Here is an 18,281-nt window from a genome sequence, read left to right as displayed (position 1 = left end):
GAGCTGGCTTTTATATGCAAATTCAGCACATTAACACGTGGTTTGAACCGGGATGTGAACTTTCTGAGTCACTACAGGGGCTCGTCTGCATACTTGCCTTAATCTAATTCTTGACCTTCCTCCCGCACCCCTCCACTCTCTGTTTTGCTCACCTTGATCTTTTTTTTCTGATTTGTCCTCCTCGATTACTGTTTTTGGTTCTCTGTGCCTTGAATATTGAGTCTGTTCTGGTCTGGCTATGGTCTGAAGAAGTGGGTCTGTCCCACGAAAGCTCACCTAATAAATTATTTTGCTAGTCTTTAAAGTGCTACTTGACTGCTTTTTGCTTTTACATGAAAAAGTATTAGTTAATTACAGTGGGTCACTGTTCATATGTTTGGGAGGTCAATGATCTGACCGATTCAAGAAGCAAGCCAGTGACTCGTAAACTGAAGGCCCACTTTGTGAGATATGGCATTCCTGACACTGGGGTCCATTTTCAGTGAGTACAATTTGCCTCAGAAGAATTCAGTGATTCAGCATATCTCTGATGAGGACTTCCCGCACCTCAGATTTAGCTTTCAGTCTGGACAGAGTTGTAGCTGCTTTTCCGATCCTCCTATTTAGCTCAGACTCCAATGACAGGGTGTCAGTGATGGTGGACCCGAGGTAAACGAACTCGTGGACAACTTCTAATGTATAGTTGTCAATGCTGATTGATGGAGAGTCAGCAACATCCTGAGCAAGTACATTTGTCTTCTTTAGGCTGATGGAAAGCCCAAAGACCTTGCATGCTTTGGAGAACTGATCCAGAAGTTTCTGAAGCTGGTCTTCTGTGTGTGACACTACAGCAGCGTCATCTGCGAACAGCATATCTCTGATGAGGACTTCCCGCACCTCAGATTTAGCTTTCAGCCTTGCAAGATTAAACAGTTTCCCATGAGATCTTGTGTGCAAAAAGATGCCCTCTGTTGAAGATCCAAAGGCATGCTTCAGGAGGAGCATGAAGAAGATCCCGAACAATGTCGGAGCAAGCACACATCCTTGTTTGACGCCGCTCCCGATGCTGAAAACATCCGATAATGTGCCGTCATATTGGATGGTTCCTCTGATGTCTTCGTGGAAAGACTGGATCATCCTGAGTAACCGTGGTGGACAGCCTGTCTTGTGGAGTAGTTTGAACAGTCCATCCCTGTTGACCAAGTCGAAGGCCTTGGTCAGGTCGATGAAGGCAACATAGAGTGGCTTCCTCTGCTCTCTGCATTTCTCCTGCAGCTGCCTCAGAGAGTCTGCCGAGGATGACGCGAGCGAACAGTCTACCAGTGATGCTTAGGAGGGAGATTCCATGGTAATTGTTGCAGTCGCTTTTGTCTCCTTTGTTCTTATACAAGGTTACCATGTTAGCATTGCACATATCCTGTGGAACCTCTCCCTCTCTCCAACACAGGCACAGTAGCTCATGTAGGGGTTCCAGGAGAGTGTCCGTGGCACACTTGATTACCTCTGGAGGTGTACCATCCTGGCCAGGGGTCTTTCCGACTGCAACGCTGTCAATGGCTTTCTTCAGTTCATCCACAGTTGGTTCCTGGTCCAGTTTGTCCATTACTGGTAGGAGCTCGATGGCATCAAGGGCTGTATCAACCACAATGTTCTCATGTCAGTACAGCTCGGAGTAGTGCTCGACCCAGTGCTCCATCTGTTTGGCTTTGTCAGTGACGACTTCACCAGATTTGGATTTCAGAGGTGCCATCTTGTTCTGGGTGGGTCCTAATGCCTTCTTGATGCCCTCTTACATTCCCCTGAGATTACCAAAGTCAGCACTGGTCTGGATGCTGCTGCATAGCTCGAGCCAGTAGTTGTTGGCACAGCGCCTGGCCATCTGCTGTACTGTTTTTCTGGCTGCTCTGAGTGCTTGGAGGGTACTCTGGCTCGGCAAGCGTTTGTACTTCGGGAGTGCAGCGTGCTTCTTTTTGATGGCTGGAATCATCTCATCAGAGTTAGCTTCGAACTAGTCATTTGTGTTTCTGGCTCTTCTTCCAAACACCGACAAGGCCATGTTGTAAATGGTATCCCTCACATGTTGCCATCTGGATGTCACATCGGCACCCCCAGGGCTGCTGCGCAGATTCTCCTCGAGGGTCTCTTTGAACTTTTTCACTCTCTCTGAGTTTGCTGTCTTTCTGGCATCAATGCGGGGCGTTCCAGTTGGTTTAGAGTGGTACAGCTTCTTGGGAATCACCTTGAGTTTGGAGCAAACTAGTGAGTGATCTGTATCGCAGTTGGCACTATGATAGCTATGTGTCAGAAGGATGTTTTTGAGGTTATCACGTCTAGCAATGACCACGTCTAGTTGATGCCAGTGTTTCGAGCATGGGTGTCTCCATGACACTCTGTGTTATGGCTTGGTTTGGAAAAATGTGTTTGTGATGCACAGATTGTGGTACGTGCAAAGTTCAAGAAGATGCTGTCCGTTTTCATTCATTTTTCCCACACTGAAGTGGCCTAAGCAGGAAGGCCATGAGCCACGATTGGCTCCAACTCTTGCATTGAAGTCACCCAAAATGTACAGTTGTTTGAGAGCAGGTATTTGCGCTATGGCAGCACTAAGCACGTCACAGAACTTGTCTTTTACTTCCGGTGCAGCATACAGGGTTGGAGCATAAGTGCTGATCAGGTGGACAAGTTTGAAGTATGACCTGAAGGAGTCTTTCTGATCTGCCCATGACTAATTCCACCATTTGTAGAAGGGTGTTTCTTTTGGCGAAGCCAACACCATGCTCCCTGGGTTCTTCTTGGGCTTTACCCTGCCAGAAAAAGATGCAGTCCTTTTCCTTTAGAGATCCCGAATCTGCGAGTCGCGTCTTTTGCAGAGCAGCAATGTCAACTTGGAGCCTCTTCAGTTCCTCATTGATGACAGCGGTCTTTTGGGTGTCGCTGATGTCCTGAAGATCTTCAGCCAAACCGGTCAGCATGGTCCGCACATTCCAGCAAGCAAACTTAAAACTTTGATGGTTTCCTTTTCTTGTTGATTTTCTTACTGGTTTGCCTGGTGCTCAAATTTCAGTCACTTGTCAGGTTTGGGAACCTTAAGCCTCACGCACCCAGTGAGGCAGGTGAACTGTGGCGGGACAGTACCCTTCTGGCTGGGGGCTGCCCAGCTTGAGGTGGGTGGTGACTGTCCAGTGAGATGCGACGATCTCTCCCACCGTCAAAGGCAACCCCTGGCACTCATTCTCTATGCTAATCGAGCAAGAGCTTATAACCGGTATCTGTTACCTCCCGTGTTGGTTCAACGCTGTTAAGCAATGCTGGAGTACCTCTCCAGGTGCAATCCTGGGCAATTTTTTGGGACCCTGGGCTGCCCAGATGCCAGTGTTCCCCTCTCGGCTTTACTGATGTAGTCCAAAGGAGAGGATAACGTCTACATCTGGTACCAGCTCAGCTGCAGGAGTTGCTGGGTCAATGCCAGAAGTTGGCACAGAACCGCCTTAGGACTCCCCTCCGGATTTTCTGTCAGGGTTTACTCTCTTAGCCTTGCTCCTTCACAGGATAACCCACAAGGCAGTGGGGATGAGAAAACAATAGCTGAAACAAACCATTCATATACATTTTCCCATTTGTTTTCCTTTTTATTGTCAGTACTTACAATTTTGGTAAACTGTAATTTCTCAGATTGTGTAACAGCTATTGGAAATACAATGAAAACCAAGGGAACACAAAAATGATTTCTGGTAAAAGATAAATCATGTTCACATTATAAACTTCCACATCTTTCATGTGTACATTTGTATGACAAATGGAGCAATGACACTATACTGTACCCTGTGGGATAACGGAGGCTGGGAAACAAAGCCAGTGCTGATGCAATTTAAAAACAACATTTTACAATTATCAGTTTCACTGGCTAGTCCCACATCTGAGACCCTGTTCCATTATGAGTCATGCAAGCCTGTGTGCTACACATGGGGAGTAGATGGAAGAGTTTGGTAATCTTATAGGAAGATTAAAATCCTGCAGATAAATTCTTAACACAGTTCATATAATATCTAAAGCGGCTGTTAGTTACAGGTACGGTCCCTTGATAAACCCTGTTTTTTGACACACCACCTTCCCTTGCCCTACATTAAGAGCTACATGAAATGAGCTACATACAAGAGGACATCTGCAGTGCACAAGCAGTTTGTTAGTTCTATGACACCAGGAACTATGCTGCATATTCTTTGGTGCCAGCTTCTACCGGTTGAACCTTTCTAATCTGGCACTCTTGGGACTTGACTGGTGCTGGACAAGAGAATTTGCTGGACCATGGGAGGTCAATATTGTCTAGCAGCATTACTAACAAGTCACCACTTATTGGGCTCTTAGAAGACATTTAGGGGAAAATTACAGCTAAATAACAGCACAGAACACTGAGAGCCAGGACTGAAACATGGTGGTTGAAAACAAACTTTATGAGTCCACGGGAAATTTGGCCAGTTTGTCAACAAAAGTTAGCATTTTTGCTGGCAGGATTCTGTCTCTGTCAACAAAAAAGCTGTGTGGACTCAGTTTTTGCAATTCATGTGCTAATTTTGAACATTTGTTTGCATGTGCCTGTATTTAAATTTTCAAATTAGAACAATGCAGTTTGCATCAAACTATACATGCAGTGCAAAGATAAAGATATAAAAAGTAAATGTAGCAATTAAAATTGGGAGCCCTTACGTTACCAACATGCTATAGAGGTGCTGAGTCACTCATTAGTAATTTGGTTATGGGCAAACACCAAAAATGAGTTTGTCTTTTCCCAAGATGTATGGAATCTTATAATAGAAATAAAAAACCCACATCTATTATGTAGGCTCTTTTGCTGAGGCTAGTGCAGCCTTGTTCCCTAGTGTGTATTTGCCAGTATAGTCTTTAAAGTCCCACACAATACAGCTTTTAACAGCAGTTAAATTAACATTTACCCTTCAGATTGAAAGCATACTGGAGAATTAGTACTGAATATAAATTCCTAAAGAAATCCTGAGATGACTGATAGATATAAAATTGACAATGCAGTGCAATTACTTGCTGTGGATTTGGACTACAGTTGTTCTGAGGCACATTATACAGGTTAAAATGCATTTGTGAGTTAAAAAAACCCCAAAAAACTAAAGCAAGGAAGCAACTTCTACTCACTGACTGACAAACACTCACATCAAGCTTCTTCTACTTCCTCCCTCTCCCCACCCTCCAGGATAATCATGACTAGTCTGTCCATGGTGAGTAATGAGACATCCACGCACACGCTGTTTGAGACAAAATGAACAAAGCTAGAAGTATGATGGATTCTGTGGATTAAGAACAATCCAATTCTCTAGAGACTCTACATATCCTGTGATCTATGAAATTCTGAAAGGATGTGAATAAATAAGTAGATGTAGAAGAAAGACTACATTTGTCCAACTAGAAACAGCTAATGCTTGTAGTTTTTCCTTTTGTGTTTGTTTCAAGTTTGAAGTCACTTGGTAAGAGATAAGAGTACAAAGACTATTTCCTTGGCAGCTATGGAGGTAATTATTTTCTGACAGATATGAAGGTGATTATTTTCTGGCATTCTTTAAATGAAGACAGTTTTCATTAGTCGCTGGTGTAAAACAAAAATAAGAGAGACAAAAATATACTAAATTATCACTTAAAAATCAAAGTCTGGCATGAAAGAAAAATTATTAAAAGGTTCCTTGAAATAACACAGCATTTCAGAGTAACTTTATTAGCACATCAGAGTTCAGTTGCAGAGATTTAAAAACCCCTTGATCTCTTCCTTCTTTTTGGAATTTCATGGACTTATTTAATCCTCTGCTACAAAATTCTCCCCATTTAGTGGGGTGAGCCTCTTGGCTCTTTCTTTGTGGAATTTCTTGAGTCTCAAGTCTAGCTGTAAACAGCTCCATGGTAGGTCATACATGAATTTCCACCTCCTGGATTGAGATGTCAGAAGAGTGATTTTGGAACACACTGATAAATTAAACTGTAAAATGTTACAAACATCAGAGGCTATTCACCCAAGATTTCTGAAGGAACACATATATGAAATTGCAGAACTGCTAATAGATGACTGGGAGATCGTTGATGTGATGCCCATTTTTTTAAAGGCTCCAGAGGTGATCACAGCAATTTGATTATATTAAACCTAAATTCAATAACAAGGTAAATTGAAACTAGAACAGAATTAACAGACAAATCAATGAACACATTTGCTGGGGAAGCACCAAGATAGCTTTTGTAAAATGGAAATCATACTTCACCAATCTATTAGAATTATTTCACTAAGCCAAGCACAGAAAACCCAACTACTTGTGAATTTCTCATTGTACTCAAACTATTCGTGTTTTTAGAGAAGACAATGGTATTTTGTCCATGAGATGAATATAAAGTAAAAAAGAACAATTCATCAGAAACATCTATTCCATCAAAAGGTATTTGCATATGTAGTACCCAGAGGCACTGAGACCTCATACTAGGGTGATTGAAGTCTGCTCTACAGCCTCAGCTGAGTGCTAGGTGGCCTTCAGCTCATGCGGTAGCATACCAGCCTTGAACCCCTATACTTGCAGGTTCCATCCCCAGGGTTGGTGGCCTGGATCTATTGGTGTAGTGGTGGGGGAGAAGTGCTAGAAGGTCTCAGAAGCTCAGTATCTGCTTCCCTAGCCCTGGAAAACATGTAGTACCCAGGTGCACTGAAACCTCATACTAGGATGAGTGAAGTCTCTGCTCTCCAGCCTCAGGTGAGAACAAGCTGGCCTTCAGCTCATGTGGTAGAGCAGAGGGCTTTAGACCCTATAATCACAGGTTCAATCCCTAGTGCTAGCAACCCCAGTCTATCAGTATTACACATAGACTACAAAATCCTTCTGCTTTCTAAAGATTTAAAACATAACTGCTCTTTTTATGGTCAAAGGTATAACGATTCTTCCATGCCTCACATCTATCACTCCAACTGGCTTCTCTGGGAATCTCACACCCAAAGGTTATTGTCTGGTCTACACTACAGACTTACTTGGGTATAACTCTGTTGCTGAAGGGTATGAAACATCCACAGCCCTGAAAGACACAGTTGCATTGTCCTACCCCCTTCCCTCCCCCACCATCCCTGGCACAGACACCACTGTCATGGCAGGAGGGCCTCTCCCATGGACATACCTACCACCTCTCAGGTGGATGGAGTAATGATGCCAGTGTGTGCAGCCTTTTCCTGTCGTGCAGAGCCTCTTTGCTACAGCACTAAGCAGCACAGCTGCACCCATGCAGCGTTTGAAGTGTAGACCTGCCCTGTATCTTTGTTGCACAGGTAACTTGAGTTTGCTTCTCACAAGTCAGCCTCCTTGAAGTGAAAGCAGTCATACTGGGAAATAGCCCTTGAGCTGCAGCAGCCACACGTTTGCACATGTGCTGTGTTCAGTGGTCTGTGGCATTAATGCTTCTGAGTGCATGTCTCATTGTTCTTAATATGGCACGAAGCTGAGATGCTCTATACATTTTTCCCAGTGAATCTTGAAGGGCCTTGTCTGTCCTTTCCCACCGTTCCCTTTGTTCTGAGAAAGCAGTGGTGGTCTAGTGGCACTAGCCTGTGCCCATAATGCAGAGGAGTGAGGTTAGCAGCTGATGAGTTGCTCTAACTTGGACTGGAACTATGCCTTGCTGGGCCAGCCAACTTGAATTAACAGCGCCACCACACTGTGGATGGGAATTGAATTTGGGCTACGTCTGAGTTTTAAATCAAACCTGCACTGAAGACAAGCCCAATGTGCATGCAAGAATGAGACCACAATGGGTGAAAAAGTGCCTGCATATATTCAGACAGATAAGGCAGAAAATTCAGTATTCATGTAGCTCAGAGATCATATGTAACAATTATCCCTATTGAAAAATACAGACCATTTGAAACAAAAAGGGATGACTGAACTACAAAGTTTGCTTCTATATCAGAAATTCTCAAAGCTCCAGGGTGCATGGCTCAAGGGTTTAAAACAAACTAGAAATGAAATGTTAATGATTTTTCCACTATGTTCCTCAAGACAACTCTTCTAGGCTAATGTATTTTAGTGTAAGTAAAGGATGTGTCCCAATTTTCATACTCAAATTAATTCTTTCTAATCTTTCTTACATTGCCAGGTATGCACAAATGAAAGAGCTCCAGCAATGCAATGAACAAAAAGCAACGTACTAACAGATTAACAAAAGCTAATTAAATGTATCACTTTCACGGACAGACAAAAAAGCAATCAATTCATGGCATCAAGCAATTTGCATGACATTGATCTACTGTTATTGTCTGGTGCTAAGCCCCGCAACTGCTTTTTTAAACTGCCTGTATCAGTGTGGAGCAGCAGCCATAGGAGCCTATTTGCATTAATTACTAGAGATCTATGCCCTGGAGCCCAATTCAGTTGACAAGCAGATTTAGTGGACTACCAGTAATATAATCTCTTTTGAACTTACTATTTTTAATGAGAATTTACTGTTCAGGTGGTCTTCTCTAAGGTAGAATCTAACACATGAAAGGTGTCACCTGATGTTTGCTTGTTATTTTCCTCTCATTAATACGTTTGGATGTGTTCTTTCACAAATAAATTTCCTACTTAGATCTAATTATAATGAGGTATGTTTTCAAAATATCCATACATTTCAAATCCCACCCTCTACCTCAGTAACCCTCTCCCTCAGAAATGTTTTGTGTTAAAATTAAGGCCAACATTTGTGTAAGGCTTTTCCCTCTCCCTACGTTATTTAAAGTGATGCTGCAGTATATAAGATATAGAATGTTTGTGAATCCCTGTATTTTAACTTTGCCTGTGCAATGTTCAAACCTTTCAGGTACATGCATGTGGGGTCGGAGGGCTTTGCTCCACCCTTTGACTTTAGTGGCACTACTTATGTAAGCTATGAACTGTACTTGTAGGTTGTCCCTAAATGCAAGTGTCTACCAATAATATCACATTCTTTTTCTACAGCTACAAAATCACCTTCACCACTTACGATGTCAAGTGAAAACTGACAGTCCCTCATGTCAAAAGTGTGCATTCCTCTTCCGTCTCTAAAGGTTTATCTTCCAGATCACTCAAATGGAGAAGCCACCTTTTTCCTCAGGTGCAGCCATCTGACCAGTGTCCCCAGCTTGTGTCTTTGACTTTCTGTAACATGGTCTGAAACTGCAGGACACCACTTTCTGTAAGAGCTGGAGGAAGAACCTTACCTTGCGGATTTCTTTGCTTCTGACCCCCCTTCAGTTTGATTTGGTCTGATGATGGCTTTGCTCTGCAGGATCTTGGCAATATCACTGAGATGGAGGTTAGACCTGCAGCCAACCAACTCTCAACATAGGTGTTGTCCTGCAGTGCCAGGAGACCATCCCCAGACACGGTCAGGGCCCACTGATTCCCACGACACTCCTCCTTCTTCTTGGGAAGATTTCCTAATCTGATAAGTGGTTAGTTTTGCTTGAGTGTGAGTCACTTCTCCCTTTGCCTACCCAAGCTGTCACAGGTTTCTGAAGACATGTCTACACTACAAAATCATGGAGACTTAAATTACGTCAGCATACAGCCACCATTGTTATTCAAATTGTGTGTGTGTACACACACATGGCTCCTCAGGTTGGTGGTGCACTTCTTCAGGAGGAATGCTTGTATCAGTCACATTGTATGTGAGGAGCACTGCGTCCACACTGACGTTGCTCCAAGCGAATTCCATCAACCCTGTCCCTGTGCTGCTTGGGGAGGTAGTATTATTAAGTCTGCGCAGGGAAGGACTAATGCCAGTGGGAGCCAAATTTCACTGAAGACACTTTCACAGTCAGCTTGACATGGGGCAGTTTGTGTCAATTTAGCTGTGTCGTGCAGATCAGATCAAAGACTGCTTGTCTTGATCCCTGTCCCCTTGTTAAGTGTCTTGTTAGAGAGGGGAGGGGTGGACAGACTTCGCCAATGGAAAGAATCTATTCCAAAGTCTAGACCTTCTGAGATGTATTGTAGATGCTTTGATTCTAACCTTGCATATGCCGTAGGAGGGAAGCTGCCTCCTGATCACCTCCTGTGAGTACGTCTCCCTGCAAAAAAGACCTGTGACAAGTGACTCAAGCTTGAGGGGCTCACCCTACAAGGCTAAAAATAGCAGTGTAGCAGCCTCCACATGGGCGGAAATTTGGGCTTGCTCTAGCTTAAGTAGGAATGTCTACACTGCTATTTTTAGCCATGTGGTTCCAGCCCTGTGTACCTGACTCGGCTGATCCAGGCTCTGAAACTGCCACTGTGGGGTTTGTTTCTGCACTGTAGACATGCCCTTTTGCAGCACTTTGCCTCCGTTTTCCCATCAACCTCCCTTTGGGTTAACAGCTCCTGACTCAGGCGTGGTTTAATAACAGAATGAGCTAAAAATGATCTGCAGGCTCCCAAAATAAAGTCATAAGGTACAACACAAAAAGTTCATACTTAGATGTGGCTTTGCTACCATACACCGTGTACTTCTCCTGTCTCAATCTGCCCCTCTCAAAGCTGCCACAGTCAGACTGTTCTTCGCCTCCCCGCTCCAGCTTGCTTCTCCTGTCAGACTCTGCCTACTATGAGGGAGAAGACAGCATGTATTGCCCTTCTATTGAGTGCTCCTTCTGGCTGGCAGGAAGGAGAACTCAGCCCCACCCTCCCATAAAAGAACAGAGTTCTGGGTTTTACTCATTCAGCTACTAATTTCTTGGGATCAGGTTCCTCTCTTCCAGCTTTGGACATTTCATGTGCCTTTGCTTGTTCCACTGTTCCTGGATAGGGTCACCTGGCTCCCTCTAAGCTTAACTGGAAGCACATCCCTTTATATGTCACAGTTTCAGGGCAATAGCGCCCATAATTCTGCTTCTGTACTCCACCAGGGGCTCCTCCTTTAGCCTTCTGGTTCTCAGCCATCACCTTTGGTGAACACAGAATCACACCTCTCTCTCCCTCTTCTGACTGAGGACTTCAAGGCTGCACAGCTCCCAAGCTTAGACTACAATACCCCTAACAAGTCCAACAACTTACAAGGCCAGCGCCTGCGCTTTGTCTTCTGTCCAAGGGCTGTGAAGGGTGAAATTGCACAACTACAAATTGCCACATGGCTTGTCTAAGCAAGCACATGTGCAACGCCAACAGAGCCAGGCTGTCTGCAGAAGGGATTGAACCCGAGACCACAGGGGCAAAAGCCCTATGCTCTACCACAGGAGCTGAAGGCCAGGTAGCCCTCAGCCAAGGCTGTAGTGCACAGACTTCACTCTCCCTAGTACATGGTCTCAGTGCCTCTGGGGTTACACATGTATTCTTAAGGTGAAAGCATAATGGAGAAAACAGACTGAATCAATAAAGAATCCCCACACATGCTAAAAAGCGTACCACAGCTCACCCTCACTTCTGAACATGAGCTCTGCTAGATTTTAGTCCTTCATACCCTCAGCTGGGTTCACCTCTAGTTGCGAGTTCATCCGTATGAAATCCAACTATTTCATTCTGCAACTTGGGCCTTTGATTTTGGCTTTCTGTAAGAGGTAATCAGCACTGATCTCCCTAGGGCAGGGGTGCGCATTGATTTTTAAGGGGGTGTCACTGCAAGATTTTAGTAAGTGGTCAAGGGCTGCACTTTTCTATGGAGCAGCTGCAGGGTCTGGGTTGAAGGCTGGGCACAAAAGGGAGCCTGACGTAGGGAACTGGGGTGCAGGACAGGGTGTGAGGTCTGAGAGGGAGTTTGCATGGAGTCTGGCACTGAGGGCTGGGCAGTAAAGGTGTCAGCACTGCGGTCTCAGGGGCAAGGTGTGTGTGGGGGGCCCTGCTCTGTACCCTGGAAGGGACAGAGCCTTGGCGGAAGGATGGGGGCTGAGGGCAGTCAGACCTTAGCGCTACCCAGACCACAGTGCTGGGCCCTTGCCCGCAGCTCTCAGATGCAGGTGGAGTGGGGAAGTGGCACTGCTGTGACATTTTAAAGAACCCAGGGCTCTGGCTGGTGCCACTGTGGCAGTAGCAGGGATGGTGGCCAGGAGCTCCAGGCCTCTTTGAAATGATGTGCCTCTGTACAATTGCCCTCCCTTGCTCTTCCGGCAGTAGGCCTGGGGCCAGGTATTGGGGTGGAGGGCGCAGAAGGGGGTATGGGTGCAGAAGAGGATTCTGGCCTGGGGGAGGGGCATAGGAACTGGGAGGGATTTGGGGTGCAGTGCCATAGACAGGCTGTTGCTGGGACGTGCTACCCTAAGCAGCTCCTGGCTAGCAGCACACTCAGGAAGGCTTCCCTGCCTGCCAGCAGCCTCAGCCCACTTGCTACTCCCTGTGGCTCTCTGCGCTGCAACAAGAGAGCTTTGCATGCTGACCCTGCCCCAGCAAAATCTCTTTGCTCCTATAGGCCAGAAACCAGCCAATAGAAGCTGAGAAATTGTCTTGCATTTCCCCCACACCCCAGCAAAATCTCTCAGCTTCCATTGGCTAGCTTCTGGCCAATAGGAGCTGAGAGATTTTGCTGGGGGTGGGGTGGCATACAAAGCTCTCCCTTCCTCTGCACAGAGCATGCCATAAACAAGATTAGAAGGCTTGCGGGGGCCAGATCTTGCCTGCCACTGCCTGGGACCCAGCTTCACACAGCTGGGATTTTGCATAGGTGGCATTGGCTAATTTCTATAACCAGGGAACTGAGAATTGAGGAAGGCTGGTTGACGTTCACTATCTGCACTCCTTGCCTTCTCAGTGGGTTACTCCCTCTTCCAAGGACATCCCGAGGTATCCACTGACTCCAAGAAACTTCATTTGCCAACAGGCTATATTTTATAATGTGATAAGCCATCCAGAGCCGGTCCTGGGGGCAGGCATGCTGGGCAGTTGCCCAGGGCCACCAATTTCAAGAGGCTGACAAAATGGATTGGCCCATGTGGGACTGAAGCTTGTGGGCACTTGCCGTGCAGGGACAAAGGAGGGACAGGGCCACAGATGAGCAGTCTGGTGGCCAGGGTGTGTTGCAGGCAGCCAAAGGTGCATCAGGGCCCAGTGAGAGGGCACAGCAGCCAGGAGGGCATACCCACCATTCTCCCCCACCCAGAGGCCCCCATTTGACCAGGTCTGCCAACTACTTAGGACTTGCCCTGATCCTATCACTACATCATTATGAATCTCAACCAGCACATGTGCGCTCACACACCAGGGCCAGCCCTGGCAATACTGATGTCCTATACAGCCCAGCACCCGCATGGCCTCCCACCACACAGGGCAGAATCTGTGGGGCCCAGGAGCACTGCAGAGAAGAGAGGCTCATCTGCAGCCTCAGTGGAGCAGGTGAGAGGCACAGATTATGGAGAGCAGCAGCATGAGCCTGCAGGCCAGGGAGCACCACAAGTGACCAGGCTGTGGCTGGGAGTATGGCCACGAGCCAAGGCTGGTGGGCTGGGCTGGGGGTTCCATGGGATCATGGCCAGTGGCTGGGGCTGGCAGCCTGGAGTGGGGCTCAGCAGCAAGGTTCCCTCTAATTTTTTTCCATACCTGGGCAGAATAAATGTGTTTTGTGCACGAGGCCTGTGTGGATGTGCACCACCAACAGAAACACATTCTGCCCACTGCGGCTGGCCACGGGCCACCCAGCTGGACAACACCAGAATCTCCCCTGAGCAGCTGCCCTCGGGCTCAGCCTACAGTGAACAATGCTCAGCAGCAGAGCCAGTAGCACAGCTGGGGCTGGAGAGTGCAGTCGGCAGCTGGGGCCAGCAGTGGGGACAAGGCTGGGAAGGGAGCCTGGCAGGCCTCTGGGAGAGCCTGGAGGTTGGCTGCAGGGAGCCAGGATTGACCTCCTGTGGGCCAAACTCCCTCCTTTGGGACTGATCAGGTCCTGAGGGTGCTGGATGAGGCAGGTGAAACCTGTACACAACATGCTGCTGCTAGAGCACCATGAAGTTTGGAGTAATTTGGTGCCCCACATGTCATGATGCCTCATGCAGCTGCAGAGTCTGCATATTGGTAAGGCCAGCCCTACACACACATACATACACAGTGGAATAATTTAGAACATTGTAACAAGATTTTCACCGCTTTATTTTCACAGCCTTCCTCTCCTACACCGCTCATTGCCAGCTGCTGGATGTCACTTTATTTCAGGCTTGGAGCACTGGTCAGGGTTCTCTTAGAGAAGACGTTGGCATTCTCCCTTCTCTCTCCCAGGAATTACTTTTCTCGGCTTCGTAGCGTGTCAGTGACCCAAAGCGGGGGAATAGATTATTCTTTAATGACTTCTTCCAACATTTTTAAAACACCAATTTTACATCCCCTTTCCTCTATCCTTTCTAGTCTGCTATGTTCTGATGTTCATTGATAAATGAAGTGAAGCGATAGTACCAATACAGATTTGCTTAGAGCAGAATTTCAGCGGAGGCCAGCCATTATTCTTTGCACTTTGAATGTTTCCATGTGGCATAAACACTCTGAGCCTTCAGACTGTCTCTTGACAAAAGGTTGTCCTTTTGAAGGATAGCTCTTCTGGTCTGCTTTGAGATACTTTCTTTTGCCAAGTATAAAATATCAAACCTGACACAACAGCAAAGAACATTTGTAATAAAGCTTTGTTTATCCGGGCCAAGAAAACCCCAAAGTAATGTGAACCCTCCACTGTCCTCTTTTCCCCTTCTAGGTTAGCTTTAATATCTTCCTCTCAATTTAACACAAAATTTAATTTCACAAAGCTCTTTCAGAGTTTTATCATTGAAGTGACAGGAAGAACTGACAAGAAGCGGCTTAAGTGGACTGATTGAAGGTAAGCGCCAACAGCTAAAAGCATAAAAAAGAAAAGATTACTTTCTAGATGGCTCCATAGTGCATAAGGATCCCTAGAGAGCACCCCCAGATTATGATAAGTGAGCCAGAATCAGATGTGTGCTAAAATACTAGTATGTCACATCGCCTTTGCTCATTTTGTCTGTTGCGGCCATAAAATATTCAGTGTTCTGGTTTCTCAAAACACCAGTCTCATAAAAAGAAATTTATGACCAGTACATAGATGGATTCCTTGGTACTTTGGCTCTTACAAAAATAAAAGATGACAACTGAACTGCATATAGTTATGTATTATAACAGTAACATACAATACCTGCCAACTGTACCTACTTAGCAGGGTCTGCGTCTACATTTTTGCAAAATATGCCTATTTTTTCCCATTGCACACACTTATTTTGCTTTAGAAATGATACAGGGGAAAGAGTCACAGAGTGGTAGCTGTGTTAGTCTGTATCATAACAACACAAAAAAAGCAGTCAGGTAGCACTTTAAAGACTAACAAAATAATTTATTAGGTGATGATGAGCTTTCGTGGGACAGACCCACTTCTTCAGATCTGGAAATTCTGATGAAAGTAAACTTGCATGATGAGAATTTAACATAAAGATAGGGGAAAAATGAAAACTGACAAATCAGCTACATACAACAGAAGGAGGGGGCCAAAGGCAGGGAAGAGGGAGAAGAAAATTACTTACTGCACGTGTATGTTAAGTGACTTGCCTGAGATCACGACAAATATCAAAGATAGGGCAACTGTCTTTGTAATGCATAAAGTAATTGTTATCTTTAAAAACAAAACAGCAGTCTTGTGGCACTTTAAAGACTAACAAAATAATTTATGAGGTGATGAGCTTTCGTGGGACAGACCCACTTCTTCAGATCTACAGCCCTACTAGAACAGACTCAGTATATAAAGCACAAAAATTGTTATCAAGGTTGACAAATCAGAAAAATTGTTGTCAATGTTGGCAAATCAGATAAAAGAGCAGAAACGGGGGGGGGCATGGGGTGGGGAAGTTAAGTGTTAGGTCAAACATCAAAGTATGTGAGAGAGTCCTTATAATGGGTCAGGTAGTTGCTGTCCCTGTTCAAACCGTGTGTTAATGTGTCAAATTTGAATATGAATGTTAGTTCCGAACATTCTATAGACGGTCATTAAAGTCTCTTTTTTCCGGAACACAAACTTTCAGGTCTTTAACAGAATGGCCCACTCCACTGAAGTGCTAGGCTGACAGGTTTGTGTATTTGAAGATTTTTGATGTCTGCTTTGTGTCCATTGATTCTTTAGTGAAGAGTGTTTGCAGTTTGTCCAGTATACATACTGTGTGGGCACTGCTGGCATATGATGTTAGTTGAGGAACAGGAGAATTTGCCTGATTCCATAATTAACATGGTTAGGTCCAGGGATGGTATCTACAGAACAGATAAGTTATCTTTAGTGAGACCAAAATGCAAGTGTCGAACTTGAGAATAAATGCCAATTCAGATATCTCCCTTTGTAATTACAAGTTCTTTTAATGGTCCCTTTATAACGGGCTGTTATTTTTCAGCTGCTTCTCCCGAGGTAGCGAGACTCAACAGAATTTTTGTCCATTACACATGAAAAGCAGAAATATACACAGTAAAACCAAATCAAAGATCCAAGAGAATTATTTTTCTCTCAATAATAGACTATTAAATACTCAAAAAAACAACAAATCACCCTCTTGAGCATGGGGAACTGGGATTTCTAGAAGATAAATCTCCAGATGTTCTTACACTTGAAGATTTCCAGAGGAGGCTGCAGACATGTCTATCTTTTGTCCCTGAAATGAGTTCCATGAAGTGCTGCCAAAGAGATCTACATGAGGATCGTTCACATTCATATACATAAATGCATGCCAACTGGGGTGTAGTTCGAATCCAAACCCCTCCTCTGCAAGAGCTTTCCGGGACCACACGTTCCCAGTACATAAACAGTAGATCTTTTCTGATCTCTTACATGTCAGTCCACCCAGGGTATCTTCCCACTGACACAGACTCACTCCATGGTGCCATTATCTGTGTCTCAGACCTTATGTCTGGGGTGCTGTGTACACACCTGCGCTATGACAAGCTGCTCAACATTAATAACAGTAAGTCTTCTGTTCTCCTGGGACAGAAAACAGCCAGGGAGATGGATAATGGATTAATCCTGAGCTGGGTAATGGTGGCAACTGACCTGGGCAAGTGCTGTGGATGAGGGCAATTTCCCTAACTTCACAGAGCCAACAGACACACTAAATCTGTTCTCTACACACAGGCATTGAGATACCACAACATATTCGCCAAGGAGAAAGTCTGGAATAGACCTTAACATACTCACAACTGCCTTCACCAAACAAGGACTTGCCATCAGAGAAGTAGATCACATCATGGAACAGGCTACCCAAATATCCCAAGAAAACCTGCTTCCATACAGAAATAACACCCCTTCCCTCAAACAAACACCCCTAGTTGTCAACTACCACCCCACAGGGTTTTTCCTACTTTGGCCAGGATGGACTAAGATATTTAGCTCTTCTGTAAAATCGTATATTGAAGAGATGTCCCCAGCCAAACCATACTCCCAAAAGAAAGCACCGAATAGGCAATGTTCATTTTGTCCTCCTCAGCCAATGTTCATTCCCAGCAGGCAGATCTCAGAGAGCTAGGTTTAGGGATTCTTTTTGTTGTGTCCTTGAGTGTTACTGCCTCCTAACACACCCATGCGCTGGCCATTCCTAATCATTGCACTCTGCCAAGTCACTGGAAGAGCATTCATATTCAGGGAGATAGGCTCACAGGAGAGGCTTCATATTTTGAGGCTCTCTGCTGCAATCACAGGAATTGGGGCCAGTGAGCCAGCCTTAATTGATCATTGCACCTCTAGACTGTACCAACTCCAATGCACCATTGATTAGGGGAAATGATCTGCCCGTATGTTAGGTGATCAACTGGTGGGAGCCAAAGCACACAGGCTACCAGGCATGTACAAGGAATTGTTCTCTACTTGTTTACCATAACTGAGCCATTATCTGTTTGGCTGACAACGTTTCGGGTTTAATGATGGCAAGAAAGTTTTTGTTGTGACTTCACTTGACAAGGCACCAGTGATCTATAGCCAAGCCAACGTCTTGGATATGTGCATTGCCTTATTTATTTGACTCTACAGGCAACTAACCAGCACCCACCAGAAGGAGCCTACCTGAGATGATGAGGAGGCTGTGATGTGGGTAGGCATAAGGTATCTCGTAATGTAGCAGTAAGCAGTGTTAACAGATGGAAGGAGGTCAGGAAAGAAAGAGGGCAAAAGCATCAGAAATCTCAAGGGAGGGTCTTAGCAGAGTGGGGAGCCCAATAATGGTAAGTCAATGAGGCATCTTTTCATTGCAAGGCAACAGGGGAACCAGACTACATCCATACTAGAGGGTTTTGTCAACAAAACCAGGGAGCGTCCAGATTCCCAAGGCATTCTGTCAACAGCCAATTGACAGAATGCAGCACTTTTGCTGACAGTCT

At 45.3% G+C, this 18,281-nt stretch overlaps 1 protein-coding gene across 1 annotated transcript in view; it reads right to left on the bottom strand.

Moving 5' to 3' along the window:
* The window catches only part of MTUS2 (microtubule associated scaffold protein 2), a 495,583-nt gene that overhangs the window by 97,697 nt on the left and 379,605 nt on the right, over positions 1–18,281 (bottom strand). The window lies entirely within an intron of this gene.

This window comes from Carettochelys insculpta, chromosome 1 (assembly GCF_033958435.1).
Source record: "Carettochelys insculpta isolate YL-2023 chromosome 1, ASM3395843v1, whole genome shotgun sequence".
Taxonomy (NCBI): domain Eukaryota; kingdom Metazoa; phylum Chordata; order Testudines; family Carettochelyidae; genus Carettochelys; species Carettochelys insculpta.
Note: the sequence above shows the minus strand (reverse complement) of the source record. Positions and strands in the feature narration are given on the sequence as shown.